Here is a 25,910-nt window from a genome sequence, read left to right as displayed (position 1 = left end):
ATTTCCTGAATTAAATAAACAAATAAGCATGAACTTTAATTAGCAACAACATTATATTTCTTGTATAGCCCAGAATTACACAAGGAGTGCCTCAATGGGCTTTAAACTCCTTCAAGGTAGGTTGGGCATGCAATGGGTGTCAAAAAATTGGGTAAATTCAATACACAAAACAGACCTCAAGTAATCCTCTTCACAGAGCTAGACGGCCAATCTATCATTGCCATGTCAAAAATATAATACAGTAGGACAAACTACTTTGTTCTTTCACAGCACTCCTCACCAAGTGTAGACGCAGAGTGCCGCATCCATTGTCAAGGCAAAATTCAAGAATAGATTATACCACTCACTAAATACAAAATCACTCACAGTCTGGTACCAGGATATCCTGCTTTGTGTACTGGACTATTGTTGTCCATTCCTCTTCCTGAGTTTTGAAATGTTTGTTGGGATGATATTATTTCAAAATTACTGTTAGATTGCTTTTACAATCCAGTTACTTATGGTACAGTTTTATTGTGATAATGTTAAGATGAATTAACATTTAGAGACATCTCAAAATGCATTTTAAGATATCTGGTGTTACACACATGTGACCTGAACAAAATTTAAGGGCTCAATTGCTGGTAATTCCACTACGAGTTGAGGTTCAGTGCTGCCGCTTAATGCCTCTCTTTTTGCCTTTAGACCCAAGGATTGACGGCACAAGTACCAGTTTTGTTACTTCCAGTTCCATGACTTGACCCCACGTCTTCTTGCAGCAGTGCTTTAAAAGAACCACCACCATCACATCCCTGCAGTCTGCGACTCACGTCTGAGAAGATGACAACCCCTGCAGTTTGCTATATTTTTATGCAATTTTTTTCTTCAGTTATAAGGGGAACACCATCCAAAGCCCATTCCTTTCATCTTGTTTTGCCACTTTTTGTCTTACATTTGAAATTAATTTAAGATACCTTAAAATAAATTACAGATATCTGAAAATATGTCTATATCAGGATATCTTAAAATCGAATTTAAGATATCTCAAATAGATCTGAAGATATCTTGAAATGATTTCCTGTTCAGTTTAAGATCTCTCAAGTACATTTCAAGACATCTGAAATGCAATTCAAAATATGTTGATATAAGCTTCTGTGCATTTTGAGATACCTCAAAAGGCTTTCTTAAAATCAGTCTGTAGGCATTTTGAGATATCTGAAATGCAACTCAGGATATATCAAAATCATTTCCAGTAAATGTACCTATGTTTTCAAAGAAATGTCCTGTCTGTTCAAGATATCTTAAAGTAGCCTCCTTGAAAAAACATGTAAAAAGTGTTGCATTTTTTGGCTAAAAAAATTACATATTTATTAAATCTCATATTTTTACTGTAAGAATACAAAGTCAGAAGTGTAGGAAGTATAATAATGATACAAATAATAGCAACAATGAATAATAATAATAAGAAGAAGAATAATACTAATACCATATATTAGCATATGTGTCGTTTGTGTGGCATATTTTGAAGCACAATGAAATACACAACATCACAGTCAGGACAATAGTAACGTGATTCCTTGCAGATTTTCTTTCCAGACTGAACAGGTTTTGAACAGCACACTGCACATGTGCGATTGGCACAAGTATCACTTTTGCATTCATCAGAATCATTTTCAATTTCACTGTCCATTTCAGTTTCACTGCCTGAAGACAGATTCACTTCATCATTGCTCGTATCACTGTCAAGAGCGTGCAACACCTGGGCTGCTGAAAAACGTTTCTTATAAGACATCATTATGAAGCTAGGAGAAGACATGTCTGCACTGTTGCCTGCATAACACTCGGGCCTGTCACTTACGCAAGACACGCCTATACCGTTTCCTGAGCCACACTCGGCAATAATGCTGTTGGCACTTTTACAGCCCGAGTAATCCTTTTGTCTAACTCTTAGACGAAACACATCTATACAGTAATTTGAGATACAGTATCTGAAAATGGTATAGATGTTATTTTAAGATATCTGGAAATGTAATCAAGACAACTTAAATGTAAATTTTGACAATGACTCACATTTAAGATATTTAAAATCCATTTTTAGATATCTCAAATTTGTCTCACAATATCAGAAAATACAGTATGTCTCAGGTCTACTTCAGATATCTAAAAAATCTTAATTTTACTTCAATATATCTGAACTACATTTCAAGATATCTTTAAAAAGAAATGAACTTCTTTCAAGATATCATTTTCAGATATCTACACAGTAGCGTAGCGTGGGTGTCAGCAGCCCGGGGCGGAGGAAAATTCCGCCGCCCCCTTATTTAGGTATGGTTCAAATATTTACAAGATATTATTATTATTTATTGTGAAATTTTGCTGCCCCCTAAAAGTGCCGCCCGGGGCAGGGCCGCCCCTGCCGCCCCCACTACGCTACGCCACTGTATCTACAATACAATTTATGATATCTCAAATGCATTTCCAAATATCTCAAGATAGTTTTCTGTCCATTTTGTAATATCTTAAATGCATGTCTCATTTAAAAAACAGAAAATTTTACAGGAACTGATTTTGAAGTATCTCAAAATGCATTTAAAGCATGCAAGATCAGTTTGAGATATTTAAAAATGTATTCTAAATATCTTGAAATGTATGCACAGTTATTTTGAGATATCTGAGAATGCATTTGAGACATCACAAAATGTATTGCAAATATCTTTCAATGTAAAGGAACATATTTTGTGATATCCGGAAATGAGTTTTAGATATCTTAAAAAGTAAACTGTAATTAATTTAAGGTATTAGATATTCATTTTGAGATGTCTCTAAATGTTAAATTGTCTTGCCATTTTGTGACACACTGTCAGGCAACACATTGCATTGCCAGACTGAAATGAATATGACCACAGTGAAATCAAAATACCAATGGTGACCACCATTCCCAACTCTGCTCTGTTTAAAAGCATTTGATACAGTTAAACAACACACTGAATAGTATTACACAGCACATACACACTGAACTGAAAATGACCCATCTTCATCAGGTCTTCCCAAATTTACTTAAAGAGGATCTAGAATTGGAGTAAACATAAGAAACAGTTCTTTTTATTAAACGCTCAGAGGATGCCATTAAAATCCCCTCCTGCATTACAAGGGTTAAATGACAAAGTGCACTAGTTCACAGTAATTAGTTTGATTATAAATGTGTGGAGCATAAGTTTCTTTAATGTGTTCTGATTTTGTTACGTAGTACAAAAACATGTGCATAGCTTAACTGAGTATGTGTATGTGCCCTGGAACAGATAGGCATCCTATTCAGAATGGGTTAATAAATTCATCAGTATAGGTTGTGATAGAAACCAGGCCACCCGTCAGCAAGCCCCAAACCCCAGACATGAACACACAGAGTCCTGGGTTCAAATAATGGAAAGTTTATTAACCAAAATGACTTCCAAGAGTAGCACAAGAACAAATTACAGCTCTCTCTTTTCTCACCATCACACTGCCCATCTCCGGTCAAGTGTTGCTTCACGTCCTCCCAGCTTAGACTCTTCTGGATAAGGGAGTGTGGTCACTTTTATTAAGGTCCCAAGAGTACTTCTGGTGCCAGGGCCACTGCCCAATGGAATTAGTTCCAGGTCATATGGAAATTCCATATTTTTGGGGAGCTTTTCTCCCTGCAGTGCCCCTTTGAGGCACCCATGGACCCCAGCAGGGCAACTCCTGGCATTCCCTGCTGGTTCCTGAATGGGTGCCGATACGGAGGGCTGCTGCCATCTAGCACCTGGGGGAATAAACATCTCTCAGGGACAGTCCTTCCTTGTCCTCTTCTTTTGTTGTGGCCAGGGAAAGTATAAAGTCCATATCCAGTTAGGATGCCTGTCCATCTATTAGGGGTCTCCCATGTGAATAAGGGATCATCAGGATTCCTGGCTGGGCTGCTCATCCATCTTGTTTGCCTCCTACAGGGTGTTCCCTGTGACTTCACACTGGAAAAGCAGGTGTGGATGAATGGATAGAAAGATGTAATTTCTTTGGTTCTCTGTAATTACTCTACAGTTTTCCAGGACAGGATCCAACAGTACTCCAGACTTTGCTTAAGAAGCAAGAACAAACGAAAAGTGAAGGCAGTATCATGAAATATTAAAATTCACCTCTTTCAGGTAAGATTTATCTTTCAAAGTCTTGTGTAACCCTATATGGCTGACATTATGCAGCTGTAAAAAAACATCATTTCACACACTGTAATCATTTTTGTAAAAATATGAATATTTATCTGCAGCTTTCATTCAAACTTGCCCTTTGCTTAACTTTTATATACATTGTGACAAACAAGCAGCTCTTGGGCAAAGAAGACCCAGCTGGAATCCACTGAACTGTTCAGAGCAACCTGATAATGTAACTGCACACACCTGGGGTGGCCAGTCTATAGAGGAAAAAGGCCCCCAGGATAATGGTTAATGGGTAAGAAAATGTACATGCCGTCCCTGCATGCCTCTGTCAATAGTGTGTGCATCAAGATGCTTGCTGAAACCATTATGGTTTTAGCTTCCTAATATTTTCAGTCTTTGAAAATGCAGAGGAAACCCAGATGAGTACATGAAATGTGTAGTCATCATGAGACATCCCTTTGAATATTCACCCATTCACTCCTCAAATTTAAAACATAACTTATTGATGTTATGAATCACATAACAATTTTGTATTTATTTGTTTACATTTGGAAAAGGGCACAGAAGAATGGCCCCTTTTTTCCAAGTGTGCCACATACAACACTGAATTTAAACAAAAATTATCCAGTCGATCAATAAACACTGAATTATACATACAGAATTATTAAATGCAACCCATGCTACTTCTGTATATCAGTTTCAAATTAAATCAACATCAGAACCCTCCTCTACCCAATGCAGAGTGTTAATTAACAATAGTATCATGCTATACAGTAGCCTCTCCTATATCTTGTGACATGAAAAAGGTTAACACGGGCTTGCCTTGTTTATCTTATCAATTAACTCTTAACAAATTATAAAAAGTTTCAGAATGTCTAGTCTAATTGTAAGTAAAGTAAGATATCATTTTCCAACTGACTTATTGAAGGAGAAATAGGATTCTGTTAATCACTGAACGTAAGATATGATAACAAGCAAGCAATGCAGTGTATATATAGATTTTTCTGACAAGAGTTTTATCCCATCTAGTGTTACTCTGAATAACACTACTAGAAGATCTGGAGTAATTGCAAATCCAAAAATATCAGACAAATAAGCAAACAGTTTCTCCCAATATGATCTGTGTGTAGGACATTCCCAAAACATATGCCCTAGAAAGGTTAGGTGCATGATAAGAGTGTATGAAATGTGGGTCCTGTCTCAGATATATTTAATGGAGTTGGATAGATGTGAGCAATGTTCAATTTTGAATACAAATGCACCATATTTGTGGTGAATGTGTGCTCTGAAATTGTTTATTGTGGGTTTTCCCAATCCTTATATGTTTTTTATGTAATGTTTATATTTTTTGTGTATTATGGGTGACATTATTTTAAGATTGTTTCTGATGACCTTGCAATCCACTCTCACCTCGGAGTACTGCATCCTCCACCCATCCTTCTGCTGATACCAGCATAGGAGAGACATCCCCACCCACAATTACAGCAGCGCAGGTGAGCAGAGAGCTGAAGAGACTTCATACCAGCAAAGCAGCGGGTCCAGATGGAGTATCACCACGACTGCTGAAAGTCTGCGCATTGAAGCTGGGGGGTCCTCTACAGCGCATCTCCAACCTGAGCCTGGAACAGGGGAGAGTCCCGAGGCTTTGGAAAACATCTTGCATCACCCCAGTCCCAAAGGTATCACGTCCTAGTGAGCTGAACGACTTCCGGCCTGTCGCTCTGATGTCACATGTGATGAAGACCATGGAGAGGCTGCTGCTTCACTACCTGAGGCCACAGGTCTGCCACGCCCTCGACTCTCTGCAGTTCACATACCAGGAGAAGGTGGGAGCGGAGGATGCCATCATCTATATTCTATACCGATCACTCTCCCACTTGGACATTGGCAGTAGTGCTGTAAGAATTATGTTTCTAGACTTCTCTAGCACCTTCAACACCATCCAACCTCTGCTCCTTAGGGACAAGCTGACAGAGATGGGAGTAGATTCATACCTGGTGGCATGGATCGTGGACTATCTTACAGACAGACCTCAGTATGTGCGTCTCGGGAACTGCAGGTCTGACATTGTGGTCAGCAACACAGGAGTGCCGCAGGGGACTGTACTTTCTCCTGTCCTCTTCAGCCTATATACATCGGACTTTCAATACAACTCAGAGTCCTGCCACGTGCAAAAGTTCGCTGACGACACTGCTATCGTGGGCTGCATTGGGAGTGGGCAGGAAGAGGAGTATAGGAACCTAATCAAGGACTTTGTTAAATGGTGTGACTCAAACCACCTACACCTGAACACCAGCAAAACCAAGGAGCTGGTGGTGGATTTTAGGAGGCCCAGACCCCTCACGGACCCAGTGATCATCAGAGGTGACTGTGTGCAGAGAGTGCAGACCTATAAATACCTGGGAGTGCAACTGGATGATAAATTGGACTGGACTGCCAATACTGATGCTCTGTGTAAGAAAGGACAGAGACGGTTATAATTCCTTAGAAGACTGGTGTCCTTCAACATCTGCAATAAGATGCTGCAGATGTTCTATCAGACGGTTGTGGCGAGTGCCCTCTTCTACGCGGTGGTGTGCTGGGGAGGCAGCATTAAGTAGAAGGACGCCTCATGCCTGAACAAACTGGTGAGGAAGGCAGGTTCTATTGTAGGCACGGATCTGGACAGTTTGACATCTGTGGCAGAGCAACGGGCGCTCAGCAGACTCCTATCAATTATGGAGAATCCACTGCATCCACTAAACAGTGTCATCTCCAGACAGAGGAGCAGCTCCACTGACAGACTGAGGAGATCGTTCCTCCCCCAAACTATGCGACTCTTCAATTCTACCCGGGGGGGTAAACGTTAACATTATTCAAAGTTATTTCCTTTTTTTACCTGCATTGTTATCACTCTTTAATTTAATATTGTTTTATTATCAGTATGCTGCTGCTGGAGTAAGTGAATTTCCCCTTGGGATTAATAAAGTATCTATCTATCTATCTATCTATCTATCTATCTATCTATCTATCTATCTATCTATCTATCTATCTATCTATCTATCTATCTATCTATCTATCTATCTATCTATCTATCTATCTATTGCTTATACAACAGCAACAATATCATGTGACACACGACTTATTTAAAATGGCATTCAGTAAACATGCACTAAATATTTTTTCCTAATTAAGAAACTACAAATATTATTATATTTAGGAGTAAATAAAAAAACAAGTTTGAGGGCTTTGCCCTATGTACTTTGACTTTGATTCCACTTATGTAATATGGCTTTAGTTTTGACAGAGTTGTAATTTCTGATGCTTGTGCTTATGTTATGTCTCTGCCACCCCATTTTATACCTTTCATTATTATTAAGTCCTTACCTCTTTGATCTGGTTATGAATGGGTTGAGTTATTGGATAAAAGACCAATCCCTCTGGAGTATGCTTGTTGCTGATGACATAGTGTTGTGTAGCACCAGAAAAGAGGAAGTTTGCTCCTTTACTTACAAGTGAATTTTTAATTTGTAAACACATTATAGAAAAAACTTAAGATGATGGTATTTTTTAGTCTTCTTACAGTATATCAGTAATGTGTAGACAACTGACTTTTTTTCCTTCTAGTCAGATTTTGTAATGAGCAAAGCTGGAATACATTGAGGAAGCCCAAAATTAATAAATATTTATGGACTTATTCTGATTAAAATGAGTGGAAAATGTAAAAGTCACATATTCTGAAATTTGATGTTTTAATGGATGACTAAAATTATAAAAAGACTTAGGGTTTATTGTGGAATGCTTTATGGACAGGACAGCAATTACACTTTGTGAGTCGATAAAACTGCTGTGGGCGACTTGCACTTTGCTGGTATAGAATGATACAATGCGACTAGTTGTCACAGCTCAGAAACTGCACTGGAAGACATAGTGAGTGACAGTTTTGTAACACTTAGTTAGAAATCAACTGAGCAAGAAAGCATGCTTTGATGTAGCATTCAAATATGATAAAGACAAGGTAAGAAATCAAGTGAATAGGTTTAGCCTCTTCAGTGTTCAACACAAAAACATTATTAGATTGTGATTGAGAAGACCAGAAAAGAAGATCGCATGCAGAGAAAAGTATGAACAACAGACATTTAGCTGCATATTACAGTAAGGAAGAATATAAATAAAACATAAAGAAACCCAGAGCGCATTCTTTCGGCACACTAATATTGTCAGCAGATGACATCCACTTTAGGTTAATACACTTGATGGAGGGGAACAGTATTTCTGTACTCTCATTGACATCATTTTATTTTTTAAGCCAATATTATAGAGAAACACTATGTTATCTTTCATAGGTCAAATGCACCTTTGCAAACAATTTAAATGCAAGACAATGCACTCCTCATCAAGGTAGTCAGTATCAACTGCCCAACCTTCCATTCATTATTTTGGTGTGTTTAATTGTTTAGTTAACATTTATTGGCCATAACATTAAATCATTAATAGAACAGGGATATACAGGTGTGACAATCCAGTATACTTACAGGATAAGTTTGAAATGTATTTCTTCACAAATATCGTATATATGTGCATTTGCCATGCAAAATAGTGCTCTAAAGTTTTCTAAAAATTAAAACAAAATATATATATATAACCTGTCCTGATGTTTTACAATGGAAGCTATGAGGCACACAACCCGACCTGGAAAACAAAAACTAAAAACATACCGAATATGTCTACTTTGTAGCAGCAACAGTTTTGATATAAGAAAATATTCCTTCTGTGTGTGTGACATAGATGATCTAGAATTAATCATTCTATTGCATATTCTTGGTATTATTTTTCTTGAAGTAAGGATAGATTTTCCCATTGGGATTAATAAAGTATCTATCTATCTATCTATCTATCTATCTATCTATCTATCTATCTATCTATCTATCTATCTATCTATCTATCTATCTATCTATCTATCTATCTATCTATCTATCTATCTATCTATCTATCTATCTATCTATCTATCTATCTGTCTAGATTTTCCGTTTGCTTGTATAATAACAGTGGCCTTCACAAGAGGAGTTCTCACATAAAAACCATCTGCACTTCAGAACAGGTCATCCACCTGTAGCTAAACATGTTCGGGCCCAGCCAGCCAGTACTGGGATAGCTTGGGTTGCTGCTGGAAGAGGTGTTGGCGAGGCCAGCAAGAGGCACTTACCCTGTGGTCTGAGTGTGGATTCCAATGCCCCAGTATAGTGACAGGGACACTGAGCTTTAAAATGGTGCTGTCTTTCAGATGAGGCGTAAAACCGAGGTCCTGACTCTCCATGGTCAGAAAAGATTCCTGGGCATCCTTTGTAAAGAGCAGGGTGTATCCAGATGTCCGGGCTGTATTTCCCTCATTGGCCTAATCATTCTGGCCCCCTAATCATTCCCTGTCTCTAATGGTCTAACTCTCTCTCTCTCACCACTTCACTACCTTATAGCTCATGTGTGGTGAGCATACTGGTGCAAAATGGCCGGCATCACATCATTCAGGTGGATATTACACATAAGATTTGGCTGAAGTGGCTCCCCACTCACTATGAAAAGAGGTTTGAGTAGTGAGGAAAAAGTGCTATATAAATGTTATGAATTATTATTATTATTAAATCAACACAAAACCAAGCATGTGGTAAGAAAGGTTTACTCTGATTTTCTATTTCAAGAGGAATCCATGAGCCTGGGAGTGAAAGGATGCTGCAGGAGAAGACAAACGCGCACATGGCTTTTAAAATGACTGGGTCTCTAGTAATATTGGTGTTTTGTTTGAAAATGACATGTATAAGCTGTATTGCAATGTGTGCAATCTTAAGATGTGGAGTGATCCTTATTAATAAGTTTCTTGGCTTAAAAAAAGAACGTATTTGGTAAGCTTTTAGGTATTTGTTTTCCGGTTGGGTTCCATGCCACATTGCTTCCATGACAAAATGCCAGGACAGACTCTGTATTTTTCAAAATTTATTGAAAATGCATAACTTTAGAAACTTCATGTGGCAAATCAGATATATCATGTTTGTGAAGAAATAACTGATTTGAAATAAAATTGAACTTATCATTTATGGAGTTTACCTCCTACCATCCTAACCCCTTCCTTAGTCAGGGAATATTGCATTAATTATGTTGTAATTGTTGGCGGCAAAGTGGAAAATGCTTGCTTAAAGGATTAAATGTTTTAAGAAATGCGATTGGGAAATTATGACAAAGCCATGTGGAAAACTAAAATTAAAAACAAAGCAAGAGGTTCAAAAGCAGGAAGTCACCACAGAAAACCAAGTGTCCAAGTTCAAAACATGATGCAAAACATCATGAAAAAAGGAGATGCAAAATTCCAGGGTGTCTTTAAAGAGTTTTTATTCAAAGTTAGGGCACAAATTGCATAGCACTGCCATCTTGCGAATTTCCCCTTGGGATTAATAAAGTATCTATCTATCTATCTATCTATCTATCTATCTATCTATCTATCTATCTATCTATCTATCTATCTATCTATCTATCTATCTTAAATAATAATTATGCAATGACATTACATGTAACAGTCCCATGAAAACCAATAATGAGCGCCATTGCCACAAACAACATGGCTGCTGCCATGAAAAGAACCCCAAAATGTCTCCTAAATGACATCATGATCAAGTCAAAAGAAATAATAGAAAAATATTTTTGAAAAATTACTCCATACAGTAAATAACTAAAATTCACAACAGCCAGGGGCTAAACAAAAATAGGGAATACTGGATGAACAGTAAAACCTCCACTGGGAAATATGAAAGGCAGAATTAAAGAAGTAGAAAGAGCACCTTTAGGAAGCAGATGACATCCAGGCTAAAAATCACTGAAAACATGTACAGGCCCCTTGCCAGTCTGAAAACTTCATTTTTTGTGGAAATTATCCAGTCTTCTACATACTGTAAGTGAAACATGGAGATGGCTAGTAGTTTCAGGAAACCCAACAGAACTATCAAAATCAAAGAGCTTACAAAGCCTATGGTGGAACACTTCACATCCGTTGGTCATAGTCACACTGTGTTCTCTCACAGTGCTTCAAAGATACTTTTCAAAGAAAAACAGAAGAAGCTAACCTCATTCTCAGCCTGGGATAGCACACTTCTCCAGGTTTTAATGACAAACTTACTTTTTAATCTCTCCCTTCATCTTCTCTAATGACAGCTCTTTCACACTTTCTCTCACCTTCTCCTTTCATCTGCCCTGACTCTGTTCCCTTGTTCATCTCCTATATGCTTGCTTGTTCCTTTTCAGATACACACATGATGAAGGTTATACAGCTAAGACATTATGTCTTTTACCATGTTTGGTTTTCAGCATTGAAAACCCTTTAACTTTTTTCTGCTTTAGTCTTCAATGGCCTTAATGGATGATCTGTTCACCTGAGGTAAAGAAATCTCTAGATCAGGGGGTAGGTAATGTCGGTCCTGGAGGGCTGCAGTGGCTGCAGGTTTTTGTTCCAACCCAATTGCTTAATTAGAATCCAATCCTTGTCAATCTCAGACCTTATTTAACTTCATGGCTTGATAGTCTGCATTGTTAGGTTTTTGTATCATAGATGTTGTTCCTTTTCAAGGAAATCACCCAAATGATTTGAAGCCTTAAAACCTATAATTTTCAGTCTGTCACATTTTTCTTTTATTAAACCAACTACTGCATATTGAATCCTCTCAGGTGTAAATGGAAACAAGTTAGACGGAGAACTGCTGGCTCCTTTGTCATTTGCATCTTATTGCTAATAAGGAGCCATTAAAACAGTGAATGCAGCTGTTTAAGACTGAAATAAGTAATTAAGGGTGGGGAACCTTAACAAGTGAGACCACTAAAATGAAGCAGAAAAATGTCACTTGAACAATAACTGACTTCTCATTAAGAAACTGGGTTGGAACAAAAACCTGCAGCCACTGTGGCCCTCCAGGACTGACGCTGCCTACCCCTGCTCTAGATTAAGAGATTGTAATACATAGAAGACCAGTAATTACCTGTGACAAACTCAGAAGGTTTGTAGAAAGACTTCCCAGACTTCCCAGAATGGAAAGGCCCCACTTTTGTGAAATCCAGTTTTTAATAAAAAAAATACATAAAAAAAAAATAAAAATGAATATCATATTTATGTTACACTCCACTTACTATCTAACATGTCATAGTCATGGTATACAGTATGATTCAGAATCTTTGAGAAAAAGGTAGTCAAATATACAGTACCTATCTAAATTAATATGATACAGAAACAAAGATAATACTATTCACCACCATGACATCAATTTTAACTTTATTAAGCTAGTAAGTTTAAACTTAATTAAAATAACTGGTCTATGGCCATATGGAACACTTCACATTTGTCTTCTTTATATCAGTGTTCCACCAGTAAAGAATCATATAATTTTTAATAGCACTATTCATAAAATGTGCCATCACAAAGTGTTCTACAAACCAAAAACGTGAACAAATCAATAAGGATCCTCCAAAAAAGTCATTTATTGCACTTTACTCCAATTATTTCTGTAAAAGCTCTGCCAAAAATATCTCCGCTTTACAGCTTTTTTGATAATTTATTCGCTTTATTCCTCCCCCCCGCCCCCCAGGCAGCTGTAATCTCCAACATGTATTATTTCTTTTTCCTCTTGTGTAGGTTTCTACTTATTTATTTAAGAGTTTTATCATATCCTGACTTCCAGTCCAACCAAAAGGCTCTGCAGAGATTTACTTCCTAAGTATGTTTAATTTTTTTAATTTTCTCATTCATATTTTTTCTTTTTTTCATAAACCCAATATTTCTTATATTTATTTATCATTTTAAAAAGCAAAAAACACAATCCTGCAAACAAGTTAGAGGTTTAAAGGGTCATTATTAGTAAGTACTTACAGTATGTTTTTTTATTTTTTAGTTCAGTAGCATTCTTCATCAAAATTACTTTATTTTTCTCGGCAGCATCATTACTTATGTCAAACTACATGATTACAGATTCACAAGAGGATGTTAGTGTCCTGCTTATTAATTTACACTAAAAGGAGAAAACCATAAAACTTAACTGGGCACTGCATACCACATACCACACGATCATTCAGGAAGTGGACCCCGGAGGCTGAGAATGCTCTGAGACAATGTTTTGGAACTACAGACTGGGATATCCTGCAGGGATCACATAGTGAGAACATTGAGGAGGTTGTTGACTGCACTACTGACTACATCAACTTCTGTATGGACATTGTAGTTCCAGTAAGAACTGTACGCTCCTATGCTAACAACAAGCCATGGATTACAAGTGACATCAAGGGCCTTTTGAACCAGAAGAAAAGGGCCTTTAAAGATGGTGATCAGCATGAGCTCAAGTGCGTGCAGAAGGAACTCCGAGTCCAACTCAGGGCGGCGAAGGAGCAGTACAGGAGAAAGCTGGAGCAGAAGTTGCAGAACAACAGCATGAAGGAAATGTGGGATGGGATGAAGATCATCACTGGCTGCAGCTCGAAGCGGGGTACCACCATCGAGAGAGACGTGAAGAGAGCAAACCAAATGAACATCTTCTTTAACAGGTTTGACCACCCTAACCCACTCTCACCTCGGAGTACTGCACTCTCTACACATCTTTCTGCTGATACCAACATAGGAGAGACATCCCCACCCACAATTACAGCAGCGCAAGTGATCAGAGAGCTGAGGAAACTTCGTGCCAGCAAAGCAGCAGGTCCAGATGGAGTATCGCCACGACTGCTGAAGGTCTGTGCATCAGAGCTGGGGGGTCCTCTACAGCGCATCTTCAACCTGAGCCTGGAACAGGGGAAAGTCCCAAGGCTTTGGAAACATCTTGCATCACCCCAGTCCCAAAGGTATCACATCCTGGTGAGCTGAATGACTTCCGGCCTGTTGCTCTAACATCACATGTGATGAAGACCATGGAGCGGCTGCTGCTTCACCACCTGAGGCCACAGGTCCAACACGCCCTCGACCCTCTGCAGTTCGCATACCAGGAGAAGGTGGGAGCGGAAGATGCCATCATCTATATGCTACATCGATCCCTCTCCCACTTGGACAGAGGCAGTGGCGCTGTAAGAATTATGTTTCTAGACTTCTCTAGCGCCTTCAACACCATCCAACCTCTGCTCCTTAGGGACAAGCTGACAGAGATGGGAGTAGATTCATACCTGGTGGCATGGATCGTGGACTATCTTACAAACAGACCTCAGTATGTGCGTCTCGGGAATTGCAGATCTGACATTGTGGTCAGCAACACAGGAGCGCCGCAGGGGACTGTACTTTCTCCGGTCCTGTTCAGCCTATATACATCGGACTTCCAATATAACTCGGAGTCCTGCCACGTGCAAAAGTTTGCTGACGACACTGCTATCGTGGGCTGCATCAGGAGTGGGCAGGAGGAGGAGTATAGAAACCTCATCAAGGACTTTGTTAAATGGTGCGACTTAAACCACCTACAACTGAACACCAGCAAAACCAAGGAACTGGTGGTGGATTTTAGGAGACCCAGGCCCCTCATGGACCCCGTGATCATCAGAGGTGACTGTGTGCAGAGGGTGCAGACCTATAAATACCTGGGAGTGCAGCTGGACGATAAATTGGACTGGACTGCCAATACTGATTCTCTGTGCAAGAAAGGACAGAGCCGCCTGTACTTCCTTAGAAGACTGGCATCCTTCAACATCTGCAGTAAGATGCTGCAGATGTTCTATCAGATGGTTGTGGCGAGTGCCCTCTTCTACGCAGTGGTGTGCTGGGGAGGCAGCATTAAGAAGAAGGATGCCTCACGCCTGGACAAACTGGTGAGGAAGGCAGACTCTATTGTTGGCATAGAACTGGACGGTTTGACATCCGTAGCAGAGCAACGGGCACTCAGCAGGCTCCTATCAATTATGGAGAATCCACTACATCCATTAAACAGTGTCATCTCCAGACAGAGGAGCAGTTTCAGCGACAGACTGCTGTCACTGTCCTGCTCCACTGACAGACTGAGAAGATCATTCCTCCCCCAAACTATGCGACTCTTCAATTCCACCAGAGGGGGTAAACGTTGAACATTATTCAAGTTATTGTCTGTTTTTTACCTGCATTTTTTATTACTCTTTAATTTAATATTTTTTGCTGCTGGAGTATGTGAATTTCCCCCTGGGATTAATAAAGTATCTATCTATCATCTATCTATCTATCTATCTATCTATCTATCTATCTATCTATCTATCTATCTATCTATCTATCTATCTATCTATCTATCTATCTATCTATCTATCTATCTATCTATCTATCTATCTATCTATCTATCTATCTATACAGCAATGTTTCTCAAGACACACTAAATCAACACTTTGCATGGCTCAGCTTGCATATTGTGGTTCACTTTTCATATTTTCACTTTTGTTTCCTTACTATTAGGACTGATTACACTTAAAATATGAATTGGTACTGATAGCTGAAAATTAATCTGTAATAAAACATCATAATTTAATGGTTTCTCTACTGGAAAATCACAGGGTAAACTGAGTACGTAGCTAATGAATTACATTTACGTTTCTTCACAAAAGTGTGTTTCAACAAAACAAATAAAACATAAAGGCAAGCAATGCAACAAATACAATCTGAAATAATTATTGTATAGCAGCCTTTATCATCATATTTGAAATTTTAAACATAGGTTTTGCTCCTGTTCTGCCATATTATACAGCAGTCTGTACTTTGCATGGCACAATGGAAGAAGCAAGCATGAAGTTTCACTATGACTTCTCCATCCTTATAAAATATTGTACAATGCATTCAACTACCTTTCAGATAAAAATTATACTGATGCCTAGTAATTTCAAAAATTTTAAATTACTTGTTTATACTCAAAAGTGGTTTGTTTATTTTATGAATTGAGAAACAATCATGTGTCTGTTCTCTTTACGTACCAGTAGCAACCTAAGGTAATCCAAAAATAATTCAATGGAGATGCATACTGAACCACAAAACCTAACAGTCAATCTTTTATTAAATTAATTCTTTTCAAAATGCATATCGTACCATCCTTATTTATTCATTGATTAATGCAGCTTACTATAATCAGTATATAAATGGTAATATTTCTCTGGATTGACAGGATACCACTTTGGTGATTTGACCGTGTAGTTAGTATGGGCCCTTGGCACCCTGCTGTGCTGGTGAGCAGAGCCTAGTGATGAAGAACTGGGTGCAGACCATGACATACTAAAGGATTTACATCTTTGGTTTGTAGTGTAAAGAACTGGTCCCCCGGAAAAAGTTGCTGAACATGACATAGCCTAGTTTATTCATGTTGGGACATCACCACCATAACCCTAACTAGGAAATCAGGAGAGCTTTGAACTCCAAAGGATAAATGTTTATTTGCATCTTAATGGAAGCAATTAGAAAGAAAAAGACTGAGCAGCACGGGTGAGTTGCAATGTGAGATGAGCTCAGGATGATTCTGTGCTTGTCTGGTCTAATTATTTACGAAAAAAAGATTAATGTTCAGGTTTAGTGCTGTTGCAGTGTGCCCCAGAGCTACAGACTAGCAGCGGAACTAGACTAAGGGACGGTTTATACTTCATGCTCAGAATGCGGACACGCACACATCACTGCTGCCACGTGGTCCCAGTGTTCTTTCAGTGCATCCTCTGAAAGTGACATCAGAAGAGAAACAGTGACGACGGAAGAGTGACGTCAGAAGAGAAAACAAAGACACATGTGACCAGTTTTCATCCAATCGTCCGTTAACGGCATTTCATGAACATCGATTGCTAAATCAATGCTGCCCTGGCACATTCATCCTTGACATCTCTAATTTCTTTCAGTAAGCTTTTTAAGACTATATATATATCCAGACTTATTTTCTATTACTTATTATTGTTCTTTAATAAATACCAACTTTTCATCTTTCTATACTTTGTCTTTATATGTAAAGTGATTGAAGTAATAAAGTAAAGTTATTTTTTGGAGCATCTGGAGCAGCACGAAAGTGCCATATGATCCAGACTGCAAGGTTTATCGAGCTAAGGATGTAGAGCTCTGTCCCTTAATGAACAGGGCACTAAAGTAAGACATTCACTGGTTGATAAACGGCCTATAGCCAGGGATGTTGAACCTTTGTATGTTTTGAATATATTCTTGGAGACCAAAGGTAATATTTAGGTCTGAGATATATCTAAGACATCACACATGGTTCGTGCCTATGATAAGTAAGTCTCTTTGAGTACTAGGGAAAGCAGACTGTGTATGTGTTATTCATACGGTACTTGTGTAGTTAAAGTGCTAGGGAATAACGTGCATGTGCACTTGTCTTTCATACGGTACCTTTGTGGTTATGGCATGTGGGTATGTGTATATATGTGTTGTGATGTCATCACAGATGGCCGGGAGTGACATCATATTGGTAGTGCCGGAAGTGATGTCATCAACGATGGCCAGAAGTGTCGTCATATGGTAGCACCGGAAGTGCGTGTGTTGTTGTTGAAGCCATTTTGTGGACCCTGAAGTAAGGTAAGAGCATTCTTATTTTTCTTCTTTATTTCTGTTGGCAAAGAGAAAGAGATATCAGCGCACATAACCAACCATCTACCTCGTGAAGTACCACTCACCTTTAGACTTGATGGCTGCTTCTTATTCGCCCGTGTGTGACACTATGTATGTGTGTATTCATTTTAAAATGTGAGAGTAGACCAATCCTGTAACGAACCTGGTAGGATCACATATTCCCCAAGAAAGGGAAATAAGAGTAACCAGAGGGGAATAACATGATAATACAGTATGATAGGACATATAGAAGCAGAAATGTTTCAAGAATACTAATAATGTAGTTACAAACTGGAGTGGTAATTTTAAACCCCATGTAGATAATTGTGCAGGAGCAAATCCAGCCTCAACCTCCACTGGAATCAGAGAAGGAGATTCAACGATATAAGGGCTTGAGTAGACAGATGGTTGAAAGAATGAATCCTAAAATATCTAGGAAGTGCCAGTCTGTTGGTTAAGGGGAAATTACATTTGACAGTTGTTTAAGGGCCAATAAATCTACATGTTAGTTTTCTGGGAGCAACTCTCAGGAAGATGTCTCACATAGAAAGCTACACCATCTGTCCACACTGAAAGTCTGGAGCTATGTTTACTATCCATGAACCATTTAGGAAAGGTTCCAGTTGGCTTTTTGAGACTACCTCCCTATTGTCCTGCGGCTTAATACTATATTCTGTTAGTGTTCAAATAGATGAACTCACTGAAGATATCTGCAGAAGAAGAGGTTTAAACCCATACAAATATTCAAAAGGAGAAGTAATAATGGTTGAATCATAAATAATGTTTTCTAAAGAATTCTGCCAATGATAACATGGACTTCAAGCTTGAAAAGCATCAGTGGCACACTTTAAAAAACATTTCTAAACTCTGAATGACTTGCACAGTCTGGCCATCGCTTTCAGGGTGACTCTCTTATATTAAATTCACCCCAGTATTAATCTTTTACCAGAATTACCAGATGTCTGACACAAATTTGGTGTGAAATAATAGGCTTTGGGAAACTATGAAGTCTAATAATTTCTTTGTTAAGTATATCAGCCAGTTAGCTATAGTAAACTTTTTAAAATGATAAAACGTACATTCTTTACAAATCTATCTTCAATGATGAGATTGGTAATATACCCTTGAAATTGAGACAAGTCAATTATTTTAAAATTTTATTCTACTGCAACTTTCACAGGCCTTAAGAAAGTCTTTTACATCGTCATGTACATGTTTCCACCAAAAATAACATCTTTTAAGTTCAATTGTCTCAGTCATCTCTATGATGGCCAGAGATGATGGTACAATGATGCCAGGTCAATACTGTGCCCCCAGCAACTCTTGAAGGACATAGTGCAGCCCCTCTGGAGAATCTGCAGGGATAGACTAAGAGGCAAGAGCAAAATTAACATTTCAAATTATATCCTCTTGGTCTCCCAAGAAGATGGATGGTATGTATAATTCTTTCTGGCTCCAGTGAAATATCTCCACTGTCATACTGTCATGGAAAAGTATCAGCCTTTATATTTTAAATCTCAGCCCCATAAGAAATACAATAAACAACATTTTGCCTGTTTATTGATTAAAATGTAAGCTGTCTTTAAATATAGAGGATTTTTATGATTGTTTAAGATTAAGATACTAAATTGCCTCTAATTCTTAAAGAGGGGGACCACCACCCTGGTCTGCCAATCCAGAGGCACTGTCCCTGATGTCCATGCGATGTTGCAGAGACGTGTCAACCAAGACAGCCCTACAACATCCAGAGCCTTGAGGAACTCCAGGTGTATCTTATCCACCCCCGGGGCCCTGCCACCAAAGAGTTTTTTGACCACCTCGGTAACCTCAGTCCCAGAGATGGGGGAGCCCACCTCCAAGTCCCCAGGCATGTTAGTGGGATTGAGGAGGTCTTTGAAGTACTCCCCCCACCGACCCACAACGTCCTGAGTCGAGGTCAGCAGCGCACCATCCCCACCATACACAGTGTTGACACTGCACTGCTTCCCCCTCCTGAGACGCCGGACGGTGGACCAGAATCTCCTTGAAGCCATCCGAAAGTCGTTCTCCATGGCCTCCCCAAACTCCTCCCATGCCCGAGTTTTTGCCTCAGCAACCACCGAAGCCGCATTCCGCTTGGCCTGCCGGTACCTATCAGTTGCCTCCAGAGTCCCACGGGACAAAAGGGACCGGTAGGACTCTTTCTTCAGCTTGACAGCATCCCTCACCGCCGGTGTCCACCAACGGGTTCGGGGATTGCCGCCACGACAGGCACCGACTACCTTACAGCCACAGCTCTGGTCAGCTGCCTCAACAATAGAGGCACGGAACATGGCCCATTCGGACTCAATGTTCCCCACCTCCCTCGGGACATGGTCGAAGTTCTGCCGGAGGTGGGAGCTGAAGCTACTTCTGGAAGGGGGCTCTGCCAGATGGTCCCAGCAGACCCTCACAACACGTTTGGTACTACCAGGCCTGACTGGCATCCTCCCCCACAATCGAAGCCAACTCACCACCAGGTGGTGATCAGGTGACAGCTCCGCCCCTCTCTTCACCCGAGTGTCCAAGACATGTGGCCGCAAGTCCGATGACACGACCGCAAAGTCGATCATCGAACTGAGGCCTAGGGTGTCCTGGTGCCAAGTGCACATATGAACACCCCTATGCTTGAACATGGTGTTCGTTATGGACAATCCGTGACGAGCACAGAAGTCCAATAACAAAACACCACTCGGGTTCAGATTGGGGGGGCCATTCCTCCCAATCACTCCCTTCCAGGTCTCACTGTCATTGCCCACGTGAGCATTGAAGTCTCCCAGCAGTACGAGGGAGACCCCAGAAGGTAAGCCCTCTAGCACTCCTTCCAGGCACACCAAAAAGGGTGGGTACTCCAAACTGCTGTTCGGTGCATACGCACAAACAACAGTTAGGACCAGTCCCCCCACCCGAAGGCAGAGGAAGGCTACCCTCTCATCCACCGGGGTAAACCCCAATGTACAGGCTCCAAGTCGGGGGGCAATAAGTATACCCACACCTGCTCGGCGCCTCTCACCGGGGGCAACTCCAGAGTGGTAGAGAGTCCAGGCCCTCTCAAGGAGATTGGTTCCAGAGTCCAAGCTGTGCATCGAGGTGAGCCCGACTATATCTAGCCGGAACCTCTCAACCTCGCGCTCTAGCTCAGGCTCCTTCTCCTTAAGAGAGGTGACATTCCACGTCCCAAGAGCCAGCTTCTGTAGCCGAGGATCGGGCCGACAAGGTCCCCGTCTTCGGCCACCACCCAACTCACACTGCACCCGACCTCCTTGGCCCCTCCCATAGGCGGTGAGCCCATGGGAATGGGGACCCACGTTGCCTCTTCGGGCTGTGCCCAGCCGAGCCCCCAAAATATCTTTAAAAATTTAATTGATGATTAAAAAGCTTTTGCTGCATTGACACAGCCGTGGGGCATTACTAAATATTTGTAATGCCTTGTAGTGGTTTTAAACCCAGTCTTCCAATTGTTTGTGATTTGAATCTAGTTGTACCTGTTTCTTAAATAATTTTTCATAATATAGTGGAACCTGTGATTAATCAATGGTTTAGCAACAAGGGAATGAAGGGAAGGGGCTAACTATTCTTGATGGTTATCTTGTTCAGTTCTCTATAAGCAATACAAGAGGCCTACCAAATTTAGCTTTAAACTTCATCAGGAGAGCCTCTAATGAATAACATTAAGGATGACCAGCATCCTATAAAGCTGAGGGCCACTGCACTAATAACCAAGGAGTGAAATCATGGAGGTCACAGTTGGATATGTTTGAAACTATCGAGCGAAACATTAAACAGCATTGGATTTAAAAATCCCTTGCATTTTTTCAGATCCCCATCTAAATTACTAGGATGAAGATTAAGTGTCTCTCAGCTGCCTCACCAGCATGAAGTATGGGATTCATAATCTGAATCCAGATTTTGCTGCACGTTTTCACATGAAGTTTATTGGAATGAAGCCATTAAGTCATTTATTTGTTTTTTTAATGCCTTCACAAATTTCTTAATCCATTTGACTTCAGCAAAAACTCCATTGGGGTTGTCCATTTTTTTGTACTGCCACCATGTAAAGGCAGTCCTAACTAAACACAAAAGGCCAGGAAATGAGAGAGAATGAATGTAGTCCATAAACCTGCAGAAGGTATGAAGCAAAGATTAAAGCACTACACAATAACCTAAAATTGTAGTCAAACATAAACACGGCAAAAGTAGTTTTTCCTCCAAATGCTAAGTTCAAAGACACTTGCAAACGTTTCTCACAATATCCACAAACTTCGACACCAGGCAGGTAGTCGGTAACTCCAAACGTTATACCATTGTGGTGAAGACTTCACATTTTGCATTTTCCAGTCATCATGAGTTGGATACTGTGGGAGGTTGTCAAAAGGAGATAACCTTCTTAAGCACTAAATGGTCGTGCCAGCGGGATCCAAAATGGCAATGTGGGAATAACGAAAATACAATGTTAAGTTAGCGGAGCACAGTTAAAAAGCACATAGAACTATCTAAATAAATGAAAGCTAAAACCCAAAGTTTAGAACAAAAGTGTATTATAGTTCCTCTCTCTGCATTCCTTCTGAAGTGTCCAATCAACTCCACAATCTGACTTATGTTCACATTTACATAATGCTATCCAGTGCTCTGAGGCAGAGGCACAGGTGAGAAACTGAAATCTTATCCTCAGGAGTACCGAGCTTTGCAATGGCCTTTAGCTGCCTGAAGGCACTACTTTCAACGACTTGCTTTTTCAAAGGATTTTTACATTGAAAAAATATCAACTGTTTATTATGAAATGTTACTATCTTTGAAGTAAACCTTAAAATGAAAGTTATGATTTATTTAAGGAATTAGTAAAAGGCTAACAGCATGCATCTGCAAACTGAAAAACATCCAAGTTAATTCTGTGGTGAATAATAAAAAAGAATACCAGAGACTCACAATATTTTGCTCATTGAGTCTTCATTAATTATTTTATCAAAGTAAATATGATTTAGCATCACTGGTGATAGTCTTGGTTTCAGGCATTTCTTATATTTCATCCAAATTATGGACAAATTAGCCTGTGCTGTAATAAAGTATGTTTTGTCTAAAGAAAAGCTGGGTAGTGGACATTTTCCGTGAAACAAATAATTGTTGGCTCAGCCATAATCCCTGTATTATTAGTTCCTTCTCCAGATTTCTGTTTAGGGACTTTGCGCAACATACTGTTTATTTGTCTGGTTTCTCTCTTAAAATGTAAAACATTATTATTATATTTTATGTATTATTTATCCATGAAAATGTTTTTGCAGTGGGTTTGGTGGTGCAGTGGTTAACACTGCTGTCTCATAGCTATGGGGAACTAGTTTCCATTCCTGATCTGGACATTATGAGGTCAGAAACCAATTATTCTGGCTTCACAATAAAAATTGTGCCTATCATACTAGATCATTGCAGTTTATCTTTAATTTGATTTGGTGTGAATAAGTGACTGTGGCCTGCAGGGAACTGGACTCAATACTTTCAGTAGGTCATAAAACCCTCATGGTAGAAAAGGCTCATAAGTTTGATAGATTTTTGCTCCCTTCAGTTTCCTTTCCCTTTAAATACAAAATTTTCTTTTCTTTGCTCTTGGCGTGACTCTGGACTCCTCACTTTCATTCATCAAAATATTTCTTCAGTGACCTAATCATGTTGTTTCTTTCTTCATAATATCACCTCAATTTGACCCCGTCTTGCTAATTATGCCACACAACTCCTTGTTCAAGCATTGGATCTTTTTTAACTGGACCATTGCAACTCTCTTCTGGTGGGGCTTTCTTCAACTGCTATCAGACCTCTCCAGATCCTCCAGAATGCGGTAGCTTGACTAGTGTTCTCTGTTTCTCACTTCATTCCTGCTACTCCTCTGCTTCCTTTTGGTGCAAGGATCCAGTTCAAAGCTCTTGTCTTGACCTCCTGTTCTCTGGATGGTTGTTCTCCCCAATGTCTCCAGCCTTTGGTCTCATCATATGTCCCTTCAAGAAGTCTCTGTTGTGCCTCTACCTGTCTGCTGACCATCCCTCCTCTTGTCAGATATGCCAAGACTGGACAATACTTGGTTGTTGCTCTGAAGCTGTGGAATGATCTCCCTTTGCTTATTTGAACTCCAATCAACTTTAGCCATCTTTTGGAACTTTTTTACAACTTTTCATTAAATATTTTGGAATTTCTTAGTTTCTCTTCTACAGGATAGCTGCTGTTGTATTGACAAAGAGGTTAGGATACTGATTTGTGTCATTGTCTAAATTGCAGGTGTAATTATTTAGTAGTTGTGCAACTCCCTCTTCTCATTTTTATCATCTTGTTCTCTATTGCTTTAGATCTTTGCTCCTTCTAATCATTCTTGAATGTGTTCATTTGCTAAATAAATACATGACTAAACCATAATAATATCCGTTCTGCCCCCTATAAACAACACATTTGATTTGGTTGACCCTCCACCAGCAAATCACCACTGACCATCAGGGTGTGTCATATACAGTAATTCTCAACTATTTTTCTTTCATTACATATTGTTAAACAATGTTCAAACATTTTCTGAACCCATTTAATTCACTGTGATCGAAGAAAGCCAGATCACATACAGACAGCCAGAGGGAGCCACCACTGAACTGGGCAGCAGTCCATCAGGTGGTACATTAACCCAAACATCCCTGGTGTTGCCAGTTTAGTTTTGTCATTATATGTAGTCCAGAAGGAGACAATTTAAATTTCACACTGAGCCCTATCTCCTGGACATATGAAGCAAAAGAACTAACCAAAGCACTACCCTGCTAACTATAATATGACATCCATCCATCCATTTTCCAACCTGCTGAATCTGAACACAGGGTCACGGGTGTCTGCTGGAGCCAATCCCAGCCAACACAGGACAGGAACCAATCCCGGGCAGGGTGCCAACCCACCACAGGACACCCACAAACACACCCACACACCAATCACACACTAGGGCCAATTTAGAATCGCCAATCCACCTAACCTGCATGTCTTTGGGCTGTGGGAGGGAACCAGAGCACCTGGAGGAAACCCATGCAGACACGAGGAGAACATGCAAACTCCACGCAGGGAGGACCCAGGAAGCGAACCCGGGTCTCCTAACTGCGAGGCAGCAGCGCTACCACTGCGCCACCGTTTAACCAAAATTACATTTTTAAATAAAAAAAAGATTTTTGCAAGTGACTTGTCTGAGGTCATTGCTTATCAAATGAGATGACATATCAAATCATGGAGAACAATTGCTTTGAATATACGTTGTAAGTGACTTAACTAACTTGTCATTAGCTGAAATGATGGCATACAATACAACACACAAAAATGTGCTCCTAATTACAGGTGGCACAAAATGAAATACTACAAATGGAATAGTTGCCTGGATTGACTTGTCCAACTATATTAAGATCTGTAAGATCCTCCATCTTAACCTTTCTTTGAATGCAAACATTTGTACATTTTATAAATCAAAGGGCATTTTGGTTTACTAAATCCTAACTGGCCAAGTGCCCACAGTGAAGAAAGCAGAGCTAAAAATCCCCAAAAGTACAAAGTCGATTTTATTTTTATACCATAATCTGCACTAAAAGCTCTCTCAATAGGTTGATTTAATTAGCAATTTAAAAAAAAAAACATAAATCCTTTTCATATATAGTTTCAAACATCAAAGCTGAAATAGCTTGCCAACACAACACATAGATTAAAGGACATTTATAAAAGAAAAAGCATGTAAAATGCTCCATTTCATCATGGAATATTGACAGTAATTTGTGTAACTCTTAATGTACCCTGTGATCTAATTTAGTGCACTTTACTGGAATGTCAGCTGATTTAATAAAATGCTGCAGTTTGTAATTATCTTAACCTTGTAAGCTGTCAAGAAAAACAAACATTTTCAAAGGAACCAAATAAATAGTAAATAATAGATAATTTAGTCATCAATTATGTTTCATGCAATGAATATATTTTTCCAAAGTGCCTTACAAACTTTCATGTCCCTGAATTTCAGGTTCTAGTACTTCTATTTGATGATGAGCGCCCTTTATTGCCAGGATCAGTGGAAGTTACCCACAATTCCAACCAGGATAAAGACTTTTGATCAAATGGTTTATTATTGTAATGTGCATGTCACTGTTTCTTTCAATAAGAATTTTCATCTGGTTTGCTTTTCCAGCTCCATTAAAATTAATAAGTTTTTGTTTGTTTGTTATCTAATG

Source organism: Erpetoichthys calabaricus, chromosome 4, assembly GCF_900747795.2.
Source record: "Erpetoichthys calabaricus chromosome 4, fErpCal1.3, whole genome shotgun sequence".
NCBI classification, from domain to species: domain Eukaryota; kingdom Metazoa; phylum Chordata; class Cladistia; order Polypteriformes; family Polypteridae; genus Erpetoichthys; species Erpetoichthys calabaricus.
The sequence above is the reverse complement of the archived record's forward strand: the minus strand, read 5'-3'. Positions refer to the sequence as shown.